The sequence below is a fragment of the Somniosus microcephalus genome, unplaced genomic scaffold (genome assembly GCF_052327205.1).
Source record: "Somniosus microcephalus isolate GS21.2 unplaced genomic scaffold, FLI_Smic_1.0 unresolved_chr8, whole genome shotgun sequence".
Taxonomy (NCBI): domain Eukaryota; kingdom Metazoa; phylum Chordata; class Chondrichthyes; order Squaliformes; family Somniosidae; genus Somniosus; species Somniosus microcephalus.
In genome coordinates, this window is record NW_028225186.1 from 44,640,318 (window position 1) to 44,660,537 (window position 20,220).

At 46.4% G+C, this 20,220-nt stretch overlaps 5 non-coding genes across 5 annotated transcripts; all 5 read left to right on the top strand.

Annotated features, from left to right (window-relative positions):
* The first annotated feature begins 12,882 nt into the window (after nucleotides 1–12,882).
* trnag-gcc (transfer RNA glycine (anticodon GCC)) lies at nucleotides 12,883–12,953 on the top strand. The gene has a single exon. It is a non-coding gene; the product is annotated as a tRNA-Gly (tRNA).
* A 2,062-nt stretch (nucleotides 12,954–15,015) lies between these two features.
* On the top strand, nucleotides 15,016–15,086 carry trnag-gcc (transfer RNA glycine (anticodon GCC)). Its single transcript has one exon. It is a non-coding gene; the product is annotated as a tRNA-Gly (tRNA).
* A 954-nt stretch (nucleotides 15,087–16,040) lies between these two features.
* On the top strand, nucleotides 16,041–16,112 carry trnae-uuc (transfer RNA glutamic acid (anticodon UUC)). The gene has a single exon. It is a non-coding gene; the product is annotated as a tRNA-Glu (tRNA).
* A 2,062-nt stretch (nucleotides 16,113–18,174) lies between these two features.
* Nucleotides 18,175–18,246, top strand: trnae-uuc (transfer RNA glutamic acid (anticodon UUC)). The gene has a single exon. It is a non-coding gene; the product is annotated as a tRNA-Glu (tRNA).
* Nucleotides 18,247–19,282: 1,036 nt separating this feature from the next.
* On the top strand, nucleotides 19,283–19,353 carry trnag-gcc (transfer RNA glycine (anticodon GCC)). Its single transcript has one exon. It is a non-coding gene; the product is annotated as a tRNA-Gly (tRNA).
* The last annotated feature ends 867 nt before the right edge of the window (nucleotides 19,354–20,220 follow it).

Genomic DNA, 20,220 nt, shown 5'->3' on the forward strand with positions numbered 1-20,220 from the left:
CAGGGAGGGCAGGTGTTCTACAACCGTGCTATTGATGATCTGAATGGCGTTTTTCCCCAAGAACAATGTCCTGAGGTTGGAAAGGTTTCCAAAGATGTCAATAGACATGGATTGGAGGCCGATATTTTCAAAGTTGAGTCTCTTTAGACTCTGGAGATTTTTGAAGATCCCTGGATTCAGACTGTGGATCCCGTTGCAAGCATCGTGCATGGAGAGGATCCTCAAATTGGTCAGTTCTTCAAATCCGTCATTGGACAGCGACATTTTATTCTCTCCTATATAGAGACTTCTTAAAGAGATCAGGCCGTTGATAAACATTGCTGGAATAATGTTGAGGCCGTAGGGTTGCTGGGCTTGTAGTTTGAGAATGCAGAGCTTTGTGAGGTTAACAGAAGGAGATGCTGCAATCAGGACAGTGTTGTATTTGATCCGGTTACTGTCCAAGTCCAACACTCCTAATGATGGGAGGATGTCGAAGATCTCCCTGCTGATACGGGTTATACAGTTCCTATTGAGATAAAGCTTGGTCAGGTTGTGTAATCCACAGAAAGACTGGCTGGTGAGCCCTCGAATTTTGTTCCCTCCCAAGTCCAATGTGTCCTGATTATTGAGATTTGCAAACATCTTTCTAAAAGCAATTGAGATCCTGTTGTTTCTGAGATTCAGATTCCTGAGACTCCCAATGTCACTGAAGGAGTCTTCATAGATGTCAGTTATGAGGTTTTGGTCGAGTCGGAGCTCCTGCAAGTTGGTGAGTTTAGAAAAGGCAGCATTGTTGATGACAGCAATGTTGTTAATGTTCAGCTTTAGGGACCGGAGATGGGAAGCATAAGAGATGGAGTGAGTGTAAATGGTGACAATCCTGTTGTAGCGAAAGGTTAGGAGCGACAGCTTGGGAAACACCGCGAAGGCCTTCCCGTTCTTGTAAGAGGAAAGTAACTTGTTGTTTTTGTTGTGCTCGATAATGAAAGAAACAACTTGCTTCTTTTCGATGCAAATTCAAAAGCTGGCCACAGATGTGAGGAGATTTTGTGATAAATCCCAGCTGATGATGGGTGGGCACTGGGATAGGGAATGGGCAGGGAGGAATAAGATCTGATTGCTCTGCAAGACCAGGCAGTTCATAATCCTGTGACCCAGATAGTGGCACAGGTTGGACAGCTGACTCTGGTTGTGCAGCCTTATCCCAGAGTATTAAACATTCTGTAGACCCAGGTTTGCAGATTTGAGAAACTCGGTGATATTTAAGGGGTTGTTCTTGATGATTAAACACGAGATGTTCCTCAGGTCAACTTTAGAAAATTCCAAAGCATCGGAGAGTTTATTATTGGACAGATCCAAATTGAGAATGTTGCTGAGGAAGTCCCGTTGGCTGTCAAATGTTGTGAGAGAGTTGTTAGAGAGGGAGAGGTTTTGGAGGGAGTGCGGGAGGGTGGTGCGATGTTGCAGGGAGGCGAGTTGATTGTTGCCCAGATCCAGGAGCGTCAGATTACTGAACCCAGAGACAGCGCTCACCAGATGGGAGAAATTCTGGTGTTTATTGGAGTTTAAGACATGTGTTTGAAGAATGTCCAATGCAGCGAAGGCTTTGGGTTCAACTGTGACCAAGCGGTTGTGATGGAGCAGGAGGTGGTCTAACTTTCCAAGTTCTTGGAAGCCCGAAGATTTCAGACGAGAGATACTGTTGTAGGACAGGTTGAGGGTCAGTAGGCTGGTGAGATTACTGAACGCACTGCAGCAAACACTTCTCAATCCAATTGTAATCTAGCCGCAGGGTAAGCAGCTTGGGCAGGCTGCGGAAGCTGCCCGCTTGCAGTTGGGTGAGCCAGTTGTGGGAGATGTTCAAGTGCATGGTGCTGGCTGGGAGGTCAGACACGGAACTAGAGACCTGTGTCAGGAAGCGGTGGACGCACCGAAAGGTACCATTGTGATTGGCATCCTGCATGCAGTTATTGAAACTGTGCCCGGGGACTGTGGGCACCAACGCATTGCAGGAGAGGGCACAGAGAAGCATCGGCCAGTCAACGCTCAGTCTCAACATCACGGCCTCCTTTTCCGTCCGTGGGTTCAGATGTTTTGCAGGACCTCACTCAAAAAAAATTCCGTGGGTGTGAGATGTTTTTTCTCTGTCGCTGCCAGAACAGCCTGTAAAGTCAGAGATTGTTTACATTGCCATTTTAGTAGAAACTGAGCAAATCAGTTAACCTGCTGCCACGGATACTCTGTTCTCCACTACTCTGAAAAGTATCTGTGATATGCGGAAGGCTCCTTTCTGTCCAAATATTACCAGCTCCCTGAAAACACCTTCCTCCTCTGAACACCTCACACTCCCGCAAGCCTCGCCCAATCCATCATCACCTGCGGCTCTGCCAGGCCACGTCTACTTTCTCATTAAGATTTGCTTCCTCTTTGTATTGAAGTGCCAAAGGCCCCAGACCCTGATGACTGTGTTCTCGAATACTGAGGGAAGACAGAGAGGAGATAACAGAAGCTTTGAGGACAATGCTCCAAACATCCTGTGCACAGTTCTGGTCCCCATATTAGAAAAAATATATAGAGGCACTGGAGAAGCTGCACAAAAGGTTTGTACTGGAACTGAGAGGTTTCAACTATCAGGAAAGATTAAACAGGCTGGGGCTCTTTAGAAAAGAAATTGAGAGGTGACGTGATAGAGGCCTTTAAAATTATGAAGGGGTTCGATAGGGTAGACAGAGAGAAATTATTTTTAGTTGTGGGGGGAGACCAAAACTGGGGGCCATACATATGAGATAGTCACTAATTTATCCAATAGGGAATTCAGGAGAAAGTTCTTTACCCAGAGAGTGGTGAGAATGTGGAAGACGCTGCCACAAGGAGTGATTGAGGCGAATGTCATTTGAGGGGAAGCTAGATAAGGACCTGAGGGAGAAAGGAATAGAAGGATGTGGCGATAGTGTGAGATGAAGTAGGGTGGGAGGAGGCTCGTGTGGAGCATAAACGCTGGCGTGGAGCAGTCGAGCCGAATGGCCTGTGCCTGTGCTGTAAAATTCCATCTAAGCCTTGGATATGGAAGTTGTGCCACATGCCTGCAGTTGCCAATATAACAACTCCCTTCAATCAGAGTGAAAGGGATAAATCAGATAACTACAGACCACTCAGCCCAACATTGGTGGTGGGGGAGCTCCCAGAGAAAGAAAAAAGAAAGTCTTGCATTTCTACAGCGCCTTTCATGACCTGAGGATGGCCAAAAGCTTTAGCGCCAATGAAGTGCAGTCACTGTTGTAATGTAGGAAATGTGGTACCCAATTTGCGCACAGCAAGCTCCCACAAACAGCAGTGTGATAATGACCAGATAATCTGTTTTAGTTATGTTGATTAAGGGATAAGTATTGGCCAAGGACCCAGGGGAGAACTCTCCTGCTCTTCTTCGAAATAGTGCCATAGGATCTTTTACGCCCACCTGAGAGGACAGACGTGGCCTCGGTTTAACATCTCATCTGAAAGACTGTGCCTCCGAAAGTGCACCACTCTCTGTGTACTGCACTGGATTGTCAGACTGGATTTTTGTGCTCAAGTCACTGGAGTGGGGAGAGCGAGAGTGACTCAGGGCAAGGGGGCTTCCCACTGAGCCACGGCTGACACATAGGGTCTGATGAAAGGGAGGAACTGAAAGAAATCAGTATTTGTAGGGAAATGGTGTTAGGGAAATTGACGGGATTGAAGGCCGATAAATCCCGAGGGGCTGATAATCTACATCCTAGGGTACGTAAGGAAATGGTCCTACCAAATACAGATGCATTGCTGATCAACTTCCAACATTCGATGGAATCTGGAACAGTACCCATTGATTGGAGGGTAGCTAATGTTACCCCACTATTCAAAACAGGTAGTGGAGAGAAAACGGGGAATTACAGACCGGTAAGCCTGACATCGGTAGTGGGGAAAATGCTAGAGGCCATTATAAAAGATGTAATAGCAGAGCACTTGGAAAACAGTGACAGGATCGGACAAAGTCAACTTGGATTTACAAAAGGTAAATCGTGCTTGACTAATCTACTGGAATTTTTTGAGGATGTAACTGGTGAAATAGATAATGGAGAACCAGTGGATGTGGTGTATTTCGACTTTCAAAAGGCTTTTGATAAGGTCCCGCATAAGAGATTAGCATGTAAAGTTAAGGCACATGGGATTGGGAGCAAGGTATTGACTTGGATAGAGAACTGGTTGGCAGACAGAAAGCAAAGAGTTGGAATAAATGGGTCTTTTTCTGAGCGGCAGGCAGTGACTAGTGGGGCACCGCAGGGATCGGTCCTTGGACCCCAGCTATTCACAATATATAATAATGATCTAGATAAGGGAACTAGATGTAATATCTCCAAGTTTGCAGATGACACAAAGCAGGGTGGGCGTGTGTGCTCTGAGGAGGATGCTGAGAAACTCCAGTATGATTTGGACAGGTTGGGTGATTGGGCAAAAGCATGGAAGATGCAATATAACGTGGATAAATGCGAGGTTATCCACTTTGGTGTCAAAAACAGGAAGGCAGATTATTATCTGAATAGCAATAGATTGGGAGAAGGGGAAGTGCAATGAGACCTGGGTGTCCTTGTACAGCAGTCGCTGAAGGCAAGCATGCAGTTGCAGCAAGCAGTTAAGAAGGCAAATGGCATGTTGGCCTTCGTAGCGAGAGGGTTTGAGTACAGGAACAAGGATGTCTTGCTGCAGTTGTACAGGGCCTTGGTGAGACCACATCGTGAGTATTGTGTGCAGTTTTGGTCGGCTTATCTGAGGAAGGATGATCTTGTCTTGGAAGGAGTTCAGCGAAGATTCACCAGTCTGATACCTGGGATGGCAGGAATGACGTATGTGGAGAGATTGGGTCGATTGGGCTTATACTCGCTGGAGTTTAGAAGAATGAGAGGGGATCTCATTGAAACTTATAAAATTCTGACAGGACTGGACAGACCAGATGCAGGAAGGATGTTCTCGATGGTCCGGGAGTCCAGAACCAGGGGCGACAGTCTAAGGATAAGGGGTAAGCCATTTTGGACAGAAATGAGGAAGAATTTGTTCACCCAGAGAGTGGTGAACCTGTGGAATTCTCTACCACAGAAGGCAGTAGAGGCCAGTTCATTAATTTTTTTCAAGAAGGAGTTGGATATATTTCTTAAGGCTAAAGGGATCAAGGGATTTGGGGAGAATGCAGGGACCGGGTACTGAATTTGGATGATCAGCCATGATCACATTGAATGGCGGAGCAGGCTCGAGGGGCCGAATGGACCACTCCTGCTCCTATCTTCTAAGTTTCTATGTTTCTATGACCTAATATGGGATAACATTAATACTCAACTAGAAACCGTTCTAGAAACCAGGAAGCTGGTTAAAAGACAGAAGCAGAGTGTGGTAGTTATTGGGTGTTTTTTTGATTGGACGATGTAACGAGTGGGCCACCCTGCATCACTGCTGCGAACGTTGCCCTTCTTGCTATTTCAACAATCTGGACTTGGGTACAGGAGGCAGACGTATCGAAATATGCTGGTAACACGAAAAACAGGGAGCCTGGGTAGCTGTGAAGGAACCGTCAGTGAACTTTTAGAGAAGAATATGGAGAGGAAATGTACACCAAATAGTGTATTAAAAGCTGCCAAGGAGTCCCCAAAAATAGATATTTACAGATCAGAGGAGACCATTCGGCCCACTGTGTTTATTCTGGGTCTTTGCCAGAGCAATACTAAACTAAACGCACTGACTCACTATCTCCCCATAGACCTGTATCAATCGCAAACTAATCCCACTGCCCCGCTCTCTCCCCAAAGCCCTGTAACAATCCCAAACTAATCCCACTGTCCCGCTCTCACCCCATAGCCCTGCATCAATCCCAAACTAATCCCACTGAACCGCTATCTCCCCATAGCTCTGTATCAATCCCCAAACTAATCCCACTGCCCCGCTCACACCCCATAGACCTGTATCAATCCCAAACTAATCACACTGCCCCGCTGACACCCCATAGACCTGTATCAATCCCAAATAAATCCCAGTGCTCCACTCTCTCCCCATAGCCCTGTGCCGGCACTTTGAAAGAGCTCTGCAATTAATTTCATTCACCTGCCCTTTCCCCATAGCCCTGTAATGATTTTCCTTCAAGTAATTATTCAACTGCCTTTTTAAAGTTACTATTGAATCTGCTTCCACCGCCCTTTCAGGCAGCACATTCCAGATCACAACAACTTGCTGCTTAAAAAAAATGTTTCCTCATGTCACCTCTGGTTCTTTTGCCAATCACCATAAATCTGTGTTCTCTGGTTACCGAACCTTCTGCCAGTGGAAACATTGTCTTCTTATTTACGCTATCAAAACTATTCATGATTTTGAACATCTCTATCAAATCTCCTCTTAACCCTCTCTGCTCTAAGGAGAACAATCCCAGCTTCTCCAGTCTCTCCACATAATTGAATTCCCTCATCCCTGGTACCATTCTGGTAAATCTCCTCTGCACCCTCTCTAAGACCTTGACATTCTGTGTTGACGTTAATAACATAGCCCTGATTTGACACGTTACTGTGAAAGGTCATTGATCATTAAGAGATCGTAAATCTCACCTGCTTGCTGCTGGGGTTTGCCGATGTTGAGCTGAGACTGTAAGTGCAATGGTTTTGAAATGACTATCAGAGGGGATGTGGTTTAGACGTCACATGAATGAAATGGCAGTTTCATCTTAAAAAGGAGAAGTGTAAGTGAAGGCAGTCCACGAGGAGGCTGGATTGGCTCTTGTGTGTCATGGGCTGTGGTAACCCGCTGTCCGAACTGCCTACTGTGGGCAGCAGCAGCTGTAACAGCTGGGAGCCACTTTCTTTATCTTTACAACTTCCCTTCTCCACCTCTCCCCTCCTGCTGACACCCATCACAACTGGTCCTCTGCTCAGCCATTGCCCAGAGCCAGCAGGGCGAGTGGACAAGAAGCAAGGCTCATTCACCCTCTCACTGACACAGGGCCACTGACACCAATTGTAACCGCTGCCCAGGCTCAGGTCAGCTCCCTCAGCACAGGCCGGGAATGGAGCCTGGAGCTTTCCAAATGCAATGAAGTAAGAAACAAATACTGGCCAGGAAAGTCTCAGCGAGTCCGAGAAATCTGTGTGTTTGTTTGATTGAAACCAAAACAGCTTCGAACCCGAGGATACTTCACGCAGGTGTAGAAATTCAGTTCACTTTTTCGACACAATTCAAAGCAGCAGAAGAAATGAACACGATGAAACCGGCAAATATGAACACATATATCACAAAGCAACAATAGAATAAGGAGCATATGGCACAGAAAAGGAAGAAATGAAAGAAAGATAGTACAAGGACTTGGGGTTTTATACACTGGCACTGTGTTTCTTTCTGCACCGGGCACAATCAGAACATCAGCGCCTGAAACATGGTTCAATAGGTACAGGAGGAGGCCGTTCAGCCCCTCGAGCCTGTCAAGCCGGAGGCCATTCAGCCCCTCAAGCCTGTCAAACCGGAACAGGAGAAGGCCATTCAGCCCGTCGAACAGGAGGAGGCCATTCAGCCCCTCGATCCTGTCGAAGAGGAACAGGAGGAGGCCATTCAGCCCCTCGAGCCTGTTACAGAGGAACACGTGGAGGCCATTCATTCCCTTGACCCAGTTACACAGGAACAGCTAATTTATTATTAATGTTTCATGTGATGTGTTTATTCTGTGTCTGTTTAAAAGGGATCTACCGTCAGTCCCGGATCATTCTGTGTCTGTTTAAAAGGGATGTGCTGTCAGTGCCGGATCATTCTGTGTCGGTTTAAAAGGGACATGCTTTCAGTCCCGGATCATTCTGTGTCTGTTTAAAAGGGATGTGCTGTCAGTCCCGGATCATTCTGTGTCTGTTTAAAAGGGATGTGCTGTCAGTCCCGGATCATTCTGTGTATGTTTAAAAGGGATGTGCTGTCAGTCCCGGATCATTCTGTGTCTGTTTAAAAGGGACATGCTGTCAGTCCCGGATCATTCTGTGTCTGTTTAAAAGGGATGTGCTGTCAGTCCCGGATCATTCTGTGTCTGTTTAAAAGGGATGTGCTCTCAGTCCCGGATCATTCTGTGTCTGTTTAAAAGGGATGTGCTGTCAGTCCCGGATCATTCTGTGTCTGTTTCAAAGGGACATGCTGTCAGTCCCGGATCATTCTGTGTCTGTTTAAAAGGGATGTGCTGTCAGTCCTGGATCATTCTGTGTCTGAATAAAACGGGTGTTACATAATATTATAGAGTCTGCCCCACAGAAGCAGTCCATTTGAACGAACTGGTCTCCACACGAGACTGCTCCTTCTCTATTTCTCCTAACCCCCCCAAAAAAACTAGAATCAATAATGATAACCATGAAACTATCGGATTGTCATAAAAACACATCTGGTTCACTAATGTCTTTCAGGGAAAGAAATCTGCTGTCCTTACCTGGTCTGGCCTTTGTGTGACTCCAGTCCCACAGCAATGTGCTTGAATCTTAACTGCCCTCTGAAATGGCCTAGCAAGCCACTCAGTTGTAACAAACCGCTACGAAACAAAATAATAAAAATGAAACTGTATGGCCACCTGGCCTGATCCTTATCAGCCTCCTCCTGAGGTCCCCACCATCACAGAAGCCAGCCTTCAGCAAATTCGATTCACTCCACGTGATATCAAGAAAAGGCTGAGCACACTGGATACAGCAATGGCTCTGGGCCCTGACAACACCCTGGCTATCATTCTGAAGACTTGTGCTCCAGCCAAGCTGTTCTAGTACAGCTAAAACACTGGCATCTATCCAACAATGTGGAAGACTGCCCAGGTATGTCCTGTCCACAAAAAGCAGGACAATTCCAATCCAGCCAATTACCACCCCATCAGTCTACTCTCTACTCTCAATCATCAGCAAAGTGATGGAAGGTTTCATCCACAGTGCTGTAAAGTGGCACTTACTGACCAATAACCTGCTCATTGATGCCCGGCTTGGGTTCTGCCAAGAGCACTCGGCACCCGACTTCATCAAAACCTTGGTCCAACATGAACAAAGGAGCTGACCACCAACATCCTGGGGGTGACTATTGACCATAAATACTGTGACAACAAGAGAAGGTCAGAGGCTAGGCATTCTGCGTCGGGTGTCTCACCTCCTGACTCCCCAAAGACTTTCTACCATCTACAAGGCACAAGTAAGGAGTGTGATGGAATACTCTCCACTTGCCTGGATGAGTGCAACTCCAACAACACTCAAGAAGTTCGACACCATCCAGGACAAAGCAGCCCGCTTGATTGACACCCAGTCCACCACCTTAAACATTCACTCCCTCCACCACCGGCGCACCGTGGCTGCAGTGCGTACCATCTACAAGATGTACTGCAGCAACTCACCAAGGCTTCTTGGGCAGCACCTCCCAAACCCGCGACCTCTTCCACCTGGAAGTCAAGTGCAGCAGGCGCATGGGAACACCACCCCCCCTACAAGTTCCTCTGCAAGTCACACACCATCCTGTCTTAGAAGTATATTGCCGATCCTTCATCGTCGCTGGGTCAAAATCCTGGAACTCCCTCCCTAACAGCACTGTGGGAGTACCTTCACCACACGGACTGCAGCGGTTCAAGAAGGCGGCTCACCTCCACCTTCTCAAGGAGCAATTAGGGATCGGCATTTAATGCTGGCCTTGCCAGCGCACCCACATCCCATAAACGAATTAAAAAAAATCCTATCAGCATATCCTTCTATTCCTTTCTCCCTTCCTCTTAAATGCATCTTTAGTATTCGCCTCAACTACTGCATTCTCAGCGCTCTTTGGGCAAAGAAGTTAATCCTGAATTCCCTGATGAATTTATCGGTGAGTGTTTGTGATCTGTCTTCTCTGAGCTAGTTCCTGACTCACTCACAGTAGGAAGCATTTTGTCACTGTTAACGTGCAGCTGTGATGGCCGAGTGGTTAAGGCGTTGGACTTGACATTCAATGGGGTTTCCCCACACAGGTTCGAATCTCGCTCACAGCGACTTTGATGGTAATTCTTTATTTCATCTGCTCCCTGTGGCGATCACTGGTCCCGAAATTGATCAGAATTCCCTCCACTACACTTTATTACACTGATTAAACCAAAGCTGTTGATCCAATTGCAAAACTAATAATTTATCGGCATCAATTAGATATTGTGGATTTGTTGGGAACTAGTGAGCAATACACACACAAAGCAGCATCAAAAATACCAATTAATAAAGAGTCCTGCAGTGTTTGGTAGGGAATCACCTTCAGCGAGGAAGTGGGAACACGGTTTGGTTTTATAAAACTGAACACGAATTAAAAAGTGTGTAAAAAGGCCGCGGTAGGACTCGCACCTGCAATTTTCTGAATAACTTGAGAATTAGTAGAGAAGTCAGATGCCTTATCCATTAGGCCACGCGGCCACTAACAGTCGTTTGCAGATCAGGTGACATCTGTGGATAGAGAAATACAGGGTCAACCTTCCAGTTCCTTGAGCTCTCGGCAGAACTTTGCTTCAAAGTATGACAGCTCCAATCTTTTCAGCAAATAGCAAAATTAAGAAACTACCCACACCATCAAAAAATAAATGGCACGTACGGGGATCGAACCCGTGAGCTTGGCGTTATTAGCACCACGCGCTAATCTACTGGTGGTAGAATTCTCGCCTGCCATGCGGGAGACCCGGGTTCGATTCCCGGCCAAATCAGTCTAATTTTTTTAACAATTCATTCCATTGCAAGCACATCACATGATGTTCCCGCTCAGTGGAACCAGTGCGTTTTCTGGCTGTTTGAAACGCGCAAAACAACCCTAAAAAATGTCATCTTGTACGAAAAGTTTGCCTGGCGTGAAAGTGACCTGAATTTCAAAGCAGCAAGGAGGAAAGACTGCATTGTTCTGCTTGCTGGCAGGACGCTTTACGCAGCTTTCCTGGTGGTCTAGTGGACAGGATTCGGCGCTTTCACAGCCGCGGCCCGAGTTCGATTCCCGTTCAGTGGAACCACTGCATTTACTGGCTGTTTGAAATGCCAGCAATCAAAACACCCGCGCAAAACAGTGCTTGAACCTTTCAATTTTTCACACCGCTGCTATTGCCTCAACAGTGAGCAGCGCATCATTCGGTACCGAGGTGCAGCATTCGCTTCCTTGCCTTCTATAAAATGCCTGCTGTTTCAAAGTCAGCAGGAAATGACATTGGGAACAAGACACTTTAAATGCCCACATTTATGTGTACCTCACAGTGTCAGAGCAGTCACGGTTATTATCCGTCTTCCATGTACTATTTTGCCGACTGCATCTCCCTAACAAACTTAGCTGATCACAGCACGGCTATCAGTCAACTCATTGCCAGTGTGAAAAATGCCACATTAGCAACGTGTGCAAGACTCGAATGACAGAGTAACTGGGCCGTGATAACTTATCCTGATATTCATGAGGCCTTAACATTCGCTGCATAAGACAATTCTACCTCTGGTTACCATCCCTCCTGCCATTGGAAAGCGTTTGTCTTTATTTCCTCTATCAAAACCCATTGTAATTTTGCAAGCCTCTATTAAATTCAATATCCCGACGGCTTTTCTCTGACTGTGTATCTCTGAGAGAAGCACAGAAGCAAATAGATTTCAGGTGGACGCCTACACGCACTTGATGCTGTGGTTTCCGGAACATGTCCTTTGTGATCTCGCCTAAAAAATGTCATCTTCTACGAAAAGTTTGCCTGGCGTGAAAGTGACCTGAATTTCAAAGCAGCAAGGAGGAAAGACTGCCTTGTTCTGCTTGCTGGCAGGCCGCTTCTCACAGCTTCCCTGGTGGTCTAGTGGATAGGATTCGGCGCTTTCACCGCCGCGGCTCGGGTTCGATTCCCGGTCAGGGAACCAGTGCATTTTCTGGCTGTTTGAAATGCCAGCAATCAAAGCACCCGCGCGAAACAATGCTTGTACCTCATCAACCTTTCAATTTTCCACACCGCTGCTGTTGCCTCAACAGTCAGCAGCGCATCATTCGGTACCGAGGTGCAGCATTCGCTTCCTTGCCTCACAGTGTCAGAACAGTCACGGTTATTATCCGTCTTCCATGTATTATTTTGCCGACTGCATCTCCCGAACAAACTTAGCTGATCACAGCACGGCTATCAGTCAACTCATTGCCAGTGTGAAAAATGCCACATTAGCAACGTGTGCAAGACTCGAATGACAGAGTAACTGGGCCGTGATAACTTATCCTGATATTCATGAGGCCTTAACATTCGCTGCATAAGACAATTCTACCTCTGGTTACCATCCCTCCTGCCATTGGAAAGCGTTTGTCTTTATTTCCTCTATCAAAACCCATTGTAATTTTGCAAGCCTCTATTAAATTTCCTCTTAGCCTCCAGAGGAAAGCAATCCCAGCTTCTCCACACTATCCCTCGGGCCACACTGTAAGACGTCAAACGGGTTCTGTATGTCTGATAGACATATATTTCAGCTACAGGGGAGTCAAAGGTTATGGGGAACGGGCGGCAAAGTTGCGTTTTGTCGAGGATCTCATCAGCCACGAACTTTTTAAATGGCGGGCTCGAGGGGCCGAATGGCCCAATCCTGCTCCTATTTTTTCTTTTGGGGAAGGTTAGTTTCTTAATTATGTAATTTTTGAGCAGCTAAACAACGTTGGAAGGAAACTCCCACGGGACGTAGAAAAGTGCAAAATCTTAGCTCTACCGAGAGCTCATGCACCTGAGAGGTTAACCCTGTGTTTCTCTGTCCACAGATCTTCCAGGACCTTCGAAGTGTTTCCAGCATTTAATCAACAATTCCAGATGCAGTATCTGCTGCATATTGCTTTTTATGTTAACGCAGTGTCCCCGCTCGTATTAACAAAAGTCAAAAATAAATTGTAGCTACCAGAAAATAGAATCGATTAAGTCGGCGCGCATTGGTGGTTCAGGGGTAGAATTCTCGCCTGCCACGCGGGAGACCCGGGTTCGATTCCCGGCCAATGCAGGCTAATTTTTTTAACAATTCATTTCATAGCAAACACATCACATGAGCATAAATAATTTATTAGCTGTACCTGTGCAAGTGGATCAAGGGTATGAATGTTCTGCTCCTGTTGCTGTGCAACAGCTTTGAGGGGCTGAATGGCATCCTGTTCCTGTGTAACAGGCTCGATTCTTACTCTGACAGACATTGCATTGCTCACTTCCTCGTTAGTCTCGTTGTGCGTATCCCCGCCTGTCACGCGGGAGACCGGGTTGAAATTCCCCGACGGGAAGGAATTTTAACATCCCCAATTTTAAACGTTTTGGCAGCACCTTAAAGCGCTCCTTGGAAAAGATCAACAGCGAAAGATTGAACCTAAAACAATTTTAAACGGTGAGGAACTGCATAAAAACCTCCTGCATCAATTCCTCGTTAGCATAGTGTTCTCCTTCTGTTTGTCTTTTGTGCGGGGCACTGCGGAACGAGAGAGGACAGGGAAATGCAGATAACAGCGGGAGAAAGCACGTCTGATCTTTCAAGTGGACAGCACTGGCACGATTGGCCGAATGGCCTCACACTGTACTGCACGCCTCCATGAATCATATGGATATCTGAGACATACTCACACAAAGTGAGCACACATCTGTGTTCGTGCATATGTTTGAGTCTTTGTCTCAAGCAGTGCATTACTGTTTCCTCTGTATTGTCCTTGATATTTTGGTGCTGATTATTCAATATCCCGACGGCTTTTCTCTGACTGTGTATCTCTGAGAGAAGCACAGAAGCAAATAGATTTCAGGTGGACGCCTACACGCACTTGATGCTGTGGTTTCCGGAACATGTCCTTTGTGATCTCGCCTAAAAAATGTCATCTTCTACGAAAAGTTTGCCTGGCGTGAAAGTGACCTGAATTTCAAAGCAGCAAGGAGGAAAGACTGCCTTGTTCTGCTTGCTGGCAGGCCGCTTCTCACAGCTTCCCTGGTGGTCTAGTGGATAGGATTCGGCGCTTTCACCGCCGCGGCTCGGGTTCGATTCCCGGTCAGGGAACCAGTGCATTTTCTGGCTGTTTGAAATGCCAGCAATCAAAGCACCCGCGCGAAACAATGCTTGTACCTCATCAACCTTTCAATTTTCCACACCGCTGCTGTTGCCTCAACAGTCAGCAGCGCATCATTCGGTACCGAGGTGCAGCATTCGCTTCCTTGCCTCACAGTGTCAGAACAGTCACGGTTATTATCCGTCTTCCATGTATTATTTTGCCGACTGCATCTCCCGAACAAACTTAGCTGATCACAGCACGGCTATCAGTCAACTCATTGCCAGTGTGAAAAATGCCACATTAGCAACGTGTGCAAGACTCGAATGACAGAGTAACTGGGCCGTGATAACTTATCCTGATATTCATGAGGCCTTAACATTCGCTGCATAAGACAATTCTACCTCTGGTTACCATCCCTCCTGCCATTGGAAAGCGTTTGTCTTTATTTCCTCTATCAAAACCCATTGTAATTTTGCAAGCCTCTATTAAATTTCCTCTTAGCCTCCAGAGGAAAGCAATCCCAGCTTCTCCACACTATCCCTCGGGCCACACTGTAAGACGTCAAACGGGTTCTGTATGTCTGATAGACATATATTTCAGCTACAGGGGAGTCAAAGGTTATGGGGAACGGGCGGCAAAGTTGCGTTTTGTCGAGGATCTCATCAGCCACGAACTTTTTAAATGGCGGGCTCGAGGGGCCGAATGGCCCAATCCTGCTCCTATTTTTTCTTTTGGGGAAGGTTAGTTTCTTAATTATGTAATTTTTGAGCAGCTAAACAACGTTGGAAGGAAACTCCCACGGGACGTAGAAAAGTGCAAAATCTTAGCTCTACCGAGAGCTCATGCACCTGAGAGGTTAACCCTGTGTTTCTCTGTCCACAGATCTTCCAGGACCTTCGAAGTGTTTCCAGCATTTAATCAACAATTCCAGATGCAGTATCTGCTGCATATTGCTTTTTATGTTAACGCAGTGTCCCCGCTCGTATTAACAAAAGTCAAAAATAAATTGTAGCTACCAGAAAATAGAATCGATTAAGTCGGCGTGCATTGGTGGTTCAGGGGTAGAATTCTCGCCTGCCACGCGGGAGACCCGGGTTCGATTCCCGGCCAATGCAGGCTAATTTTTTTAACAATTCATTTCATAGCAAACACATCACATGAGCATAAATAATTTATTAGCTGTACCTGTGCAAGTGGATCAAGGGTATGAATGTTCTGCTCCTGTTGCTGTGCAACAGCTTTGAGGGGCTGAATGGCATCCTGTTCCTGTGTAACAGGCTCGATTCTTACTCTGACAGACATTGCATTGCTCACTTCCTCGTTAGTCTCGTTGTGAGTATCCCCGCCTGTCACGCGGGAGACCGGGTTGAAATTCCCCGACGGGAAGGAATTTTAACATCCCCAATTTTAAACGTTTTGGCAGCACCTTAAAGCGCTCCTTGGAAAAGATCAACAGCGAAAGATTGAACCTAAAACAATTTTAAACGGTGAGGAACTGCATAAAAACCTCCTGCATCAATTCCTCGTTAGCATAGTGTTCTCCTTCTGTTTGTCTTTTGTGCGGGGCACTGCGGAACGAGAGAGGACAGGGAAATGCAGATAACAGCGGGAGAAAGCACGTCTGATCTTTCAAGTGGACAGCACTGGCACGATTGGCCGAATGGCCTCACACTGTACTGCACGCCTCCATGAATCATATGGATATCTGAGACATACTCACACAAAGTGAGCACACATCTGTGTTCGTGCATATGTTTGAGTCTTTGTCTCAAGCAGTGCATTACTGTTTCCTTTGTATTGTCCTTGATATTTTGGTGCTGATTATTCAATATCCCGACGGCTTTTCTCTGACTGTGTATCTCTGAGAGAAGCACAGAAGCAAATAGATTTCAGGTGGACGCCTACACGCACTTGATGCTGTGGTTTCCGGAACATGTCCTTTGTGATCTCGCCTAAAAAATGTCGTCTTGTACGAAAAGTTTGCCTGGCGTGAAAGTGACCTGAATTTCAAAGCAGCAAGGAGGAAAGACTGCCTTGTTCTGCTTGCTGGCAGGCCGCTTCTCACAGCTTCCCTGGTGGTCTAGTGGATAGGATTCGGCGCTTTCACCGCCGCGGCCCGGGTTCGATTCCCGGTCAGGGAACCATGTGCGTTTTCTGGCTGTTTGACATGCCAGCAATCAAAGCACCCGCGCGAAACAATGCTTGCACCTCATCAACCTTTCAATTTTCCACACCGCTGCTGTTGCCTCAACAGTCAGCAGCGCATCATTCGGTACCGAGGTGCAGCATTCGCTTCCTTGCCTCGCAGTGTCAGAACAGTCACGGTTATTATCCGTCTTCCATGTATTATTTTGCCGACTGCATCTCCCTAACAAACTTAGCTGATCACAGCACGGCTATCAGTCAACTCATTGCCAGTGTGAAAAATGCCACATTAGCAACGTGTGCAAGACTCGAATGACAGAGTAACTGGGCCGTGATACCTTATCCTGATATTCATGAGGCCTTAACATTCGCTGCATAAGACAATTCTACCTCTGGTTACCATCCCTCCTGCCATTGGAAAGCGTTTGTCTTTATTTCCTCTATCAAAACCCATTGTAATTTTGCAAGCCTCTATTAAATTTCCTCTTAGCCTCCAGAGGAAAGCAATCCCAGCTTCTCCACACTATCCCTCGGGCCACACTGTAAGACGTCAAACGGGTTCTGTATGTCTGATAGACATATATTTCAGCTACAGGGGATTCAAAGGTTATGGGGAACGGGCGGCAAAGTTGCGTTGTGTCGAAGATCTCATCAGCCACGAACTTTTTAAATGGCGGGCTCGAGGGGCCGAATGGCCCAATCCTGCTCCTATTTTTTCTTTTGGGGAAGGTTAGTTTCTTAATTATGTAATTTTTGAGCAGCTAAACAACGTTGGAAGGAAACTCCCACGGGACGTAGAAAAGTGCAAAATCTTAGCTCTACCGAGAGCTCATGCACCTGAGAAGTTAACCCTGTGTTTCTCTGTCCACAGATCTTCCAGGACCTTCGAGGTGTTTCCAGCATTTAATCAACAATTCCAGATGCAGTATCTGCTGCATATTGCTTTTTATGTTAACGCAGTGTCCCCGCTTGTATTAACAAAAGTCAAAAATAAATTGTAGCTACCAGAAAATAGAATCGATTAAGTCGGCGTGCATTGGTGGTTCAGGGGTAGAATTCTCGCTTGCCACGCGGGAGACCCGGATTCGATTCCCGGCCAATGGAGGCTAATTTTTTTAACAATTCATTTCATAGCAAACACATCACATGAGCATAAATAATTTATTAGCTGTACCTGTGCAAGTGGATCAAGGGTATGAATGTTCTGCTCCTGTTGCTGTGCAACAGCTTTGAGGGGCTGAATGGCATCCTGTTCCTGTGTAACAGGCTCGATTCTTACTCTGACAGACATTACATTGCTCACTTCCTCGTTAGTCTCGTTGTGAGTATCCCCGCCTGTCACGCGGGAGACCGGGGTGAAATTCCCCGACGGGAAGGAATTTTAACATCCCCAATTTTAAACATTTTGGCAGCACCTTAAAGCGGTCCTTGGAAAAGATCAACAGCGAAAGATTGAACCTAAAACAATTTTATACGGTGAGGAACTGCATAAAAACCTCCTGCATCAATTCCTCGTTAGCATCGTGTTCTCCTTCTGTTTGTCTTTTGTGCGGGGCACTGCGGAACGAGAGAGTACAGGGAAATGCAGATAACAGCGGGAGAAAGCACGTCCGATCTTTCAAGTGGACAGCACTGGCACGATTGGCCGAATGGCCTCACACTGTACTGCACGCCTCCATGAATCATATGGATATCTGAGACATACTCACACAAAGTGAGCACACATCTGTGTTCGTGCATATGTTTGAGTCTTTGTCTCAAGCAGTGCATTACTGTTTCCTCTGTATTGTCCTTGATATTTTGGTGCTGATTATTCAATATCCCGACGGCTTTTCTCTGACTGTGTATCTCTGAGAAAAGCACAGAAGCAAATAGATTTCAGGTGGACGCCTACACGCACTTGATGCTGTGGTTTCCTGAACATGTCCTTTGTGATCTCGCCTAAAAAATGTCATCTTGTACGAAAAGTTTGCCTGGCGTGAAAGTGACCTGAATTTCAAAGCAGCAAGGAGGAAAGACTGCCTTGTTCTGCTTGCTGGCAGGCCGCTTCTCACAGCTTCCCTGGTGGTCTAGTGGATAGGATTCGGCGCTTTCACCGCCGCGGCCCGGGTTCGATTCCCGGTCAGGGAACCAGTGCGTTTTCTGGCTGTTTGAAATGCCAGCGATGAAAGCATCCGCGCGAAACAATGCTTGCACCTCATCAACCTTTCAATTTTCCACACCGCTGCTGTTGCCTCAACAGTCAGCAGCGCATCATTCGGTACCGAGGTGCAGCATTCGCTTCCTTGCCTCACAGTGTCAGAATAGTCACGGTTATTATCCGTCTTCCATGTATTATTTTGCCGACTGCATCTCCCTAACAATCTTAGCTGATCACAGCACGGCTATCAGTCAACTCATTGCCAGTGTGAAAAATGCCACTTTAGCAACGTGTGCAAGACTCGAATGACAGAGTAACTGGGCCGTGATAACTTATCCTGATATTCATGAGGCCTTAACATTCGCTGCATAAGACAATTCTACCTCTGGTTACCATCCCTCCTGCCATTGGAAAGCGTTTGTCTTTATTTCCTCTATCAAAACCCATTGTAATTTTGCAAGCCTCTATTAAATTTCCCCTTAGCCTCCAGAGGAAAGCAATCCCAGCTTCTCCACACTATCCCTCGGGCCACACTGTAAGACGTCAAACGGGTTCTGTATGTCTGATAGACATATATTTCAGCTACAGGGGAGTCAAAGGTTATGGGGAACGGGCGGCAAAGTTGCGTTGTGTCGAAGATCTCATCAGCCACGAACTTTTTAAATGGCGGGCTCGAGGGGCCGAATGGCCCAATCCTGCTCCTATTTTTTCTTTTGGGGAAGGTTAGTTTCTTAATTATGTAATTTTTGAGCAGCTAAACAACGTTGGAAGGAAACTCCCACGGGACGTAGAAAAGTGCAAAATCTTAGCTCTACCGAGAGCTCATGCACCTGAGAGGTTAACCCTGTGTTTCTCTGTCCACAGATCTTCCAGGACCTTCGAGGTGTTTCCAGCATTTAATCAACAATTCCAGATGCAGTATCTGTTGCATATTGCTTTTTATGTTAACGCAGTGTCCCCGCTTGTATTAACAAAAGTCAAAAATAAATTGTAGCTACCAGAAAATAGAATCGATTAAGTCGGCGTGCATTGGTGGTTCAGGGGTAGAATTCTCGCCTGCCACGCGGGAGACCCGGGTTCGATTCCCGGCCAATGCAGGCTAATTGTTTTAACAATTCATTTCATAGCAATCACATGAGCATAAATAATTTATTAGCTGTACCTGTGCAAGTGGATCAAGGGTATGAATGTTCTGCTCCTGTTGCTGTGCAACAGCTTTGAGGGGCTGAATGGCATCCTGTTCCTGTGTAACAGGCTCGATTCTTACTCTGACAGACATTGCATTGCTCACTTCCTCGTTAGTCTCGTTGTGAGTATCCCCGCCTGTCACGCGGGAGACCGGGGTGAAATTCCCCGACGGGAAGGAATTTTAGCATCCCCAATTTTAAACGTTTTGGCAGCACCTTAAAGCGCTCCTTGGAAAAGATCAACAGCGAAAGATTGAACCTAAAACTATTTTAAACGGTGAGGAACTGCATAAAAACCTCCTGCATCAATTCCTCGTTATCATAGTGTTCTCCTTCTGTTTGTCTTTTGTGCGGGGCACTGCGGAACGAGAGAGGACAGGGAAATGCAGATAACAGCGGGAGAAAGCACGTCTGATCTTTCAAGTGGACAGCACTGGCACGATTGGCCGAATGGCCTCACACTGTACTGCACGCCTCCATGAATCATATGGATATCTGAGACATACTCACACAAAGTGAGCACACATCTGTGTTCGTGCATATGTTTGAGTCTTTGTCTCAAGCAGTGCATTACTGTTTCCTGTGTATTGTCCTTGATATTTTGGTGCTGATTATTCAATATCCCGACGGCTTTTCTCTGACTGTGTATCTCTGAGAGAAGCACAGAAGCAAATAGATTTCAGGTGGACGCCTACACGCACTTGATGCTGTGGTTTCCTGAACATGTCCTTTGTGATCTCGCCTAAAAAATGTCATCTTGTACGAAAAGTTTGCCTG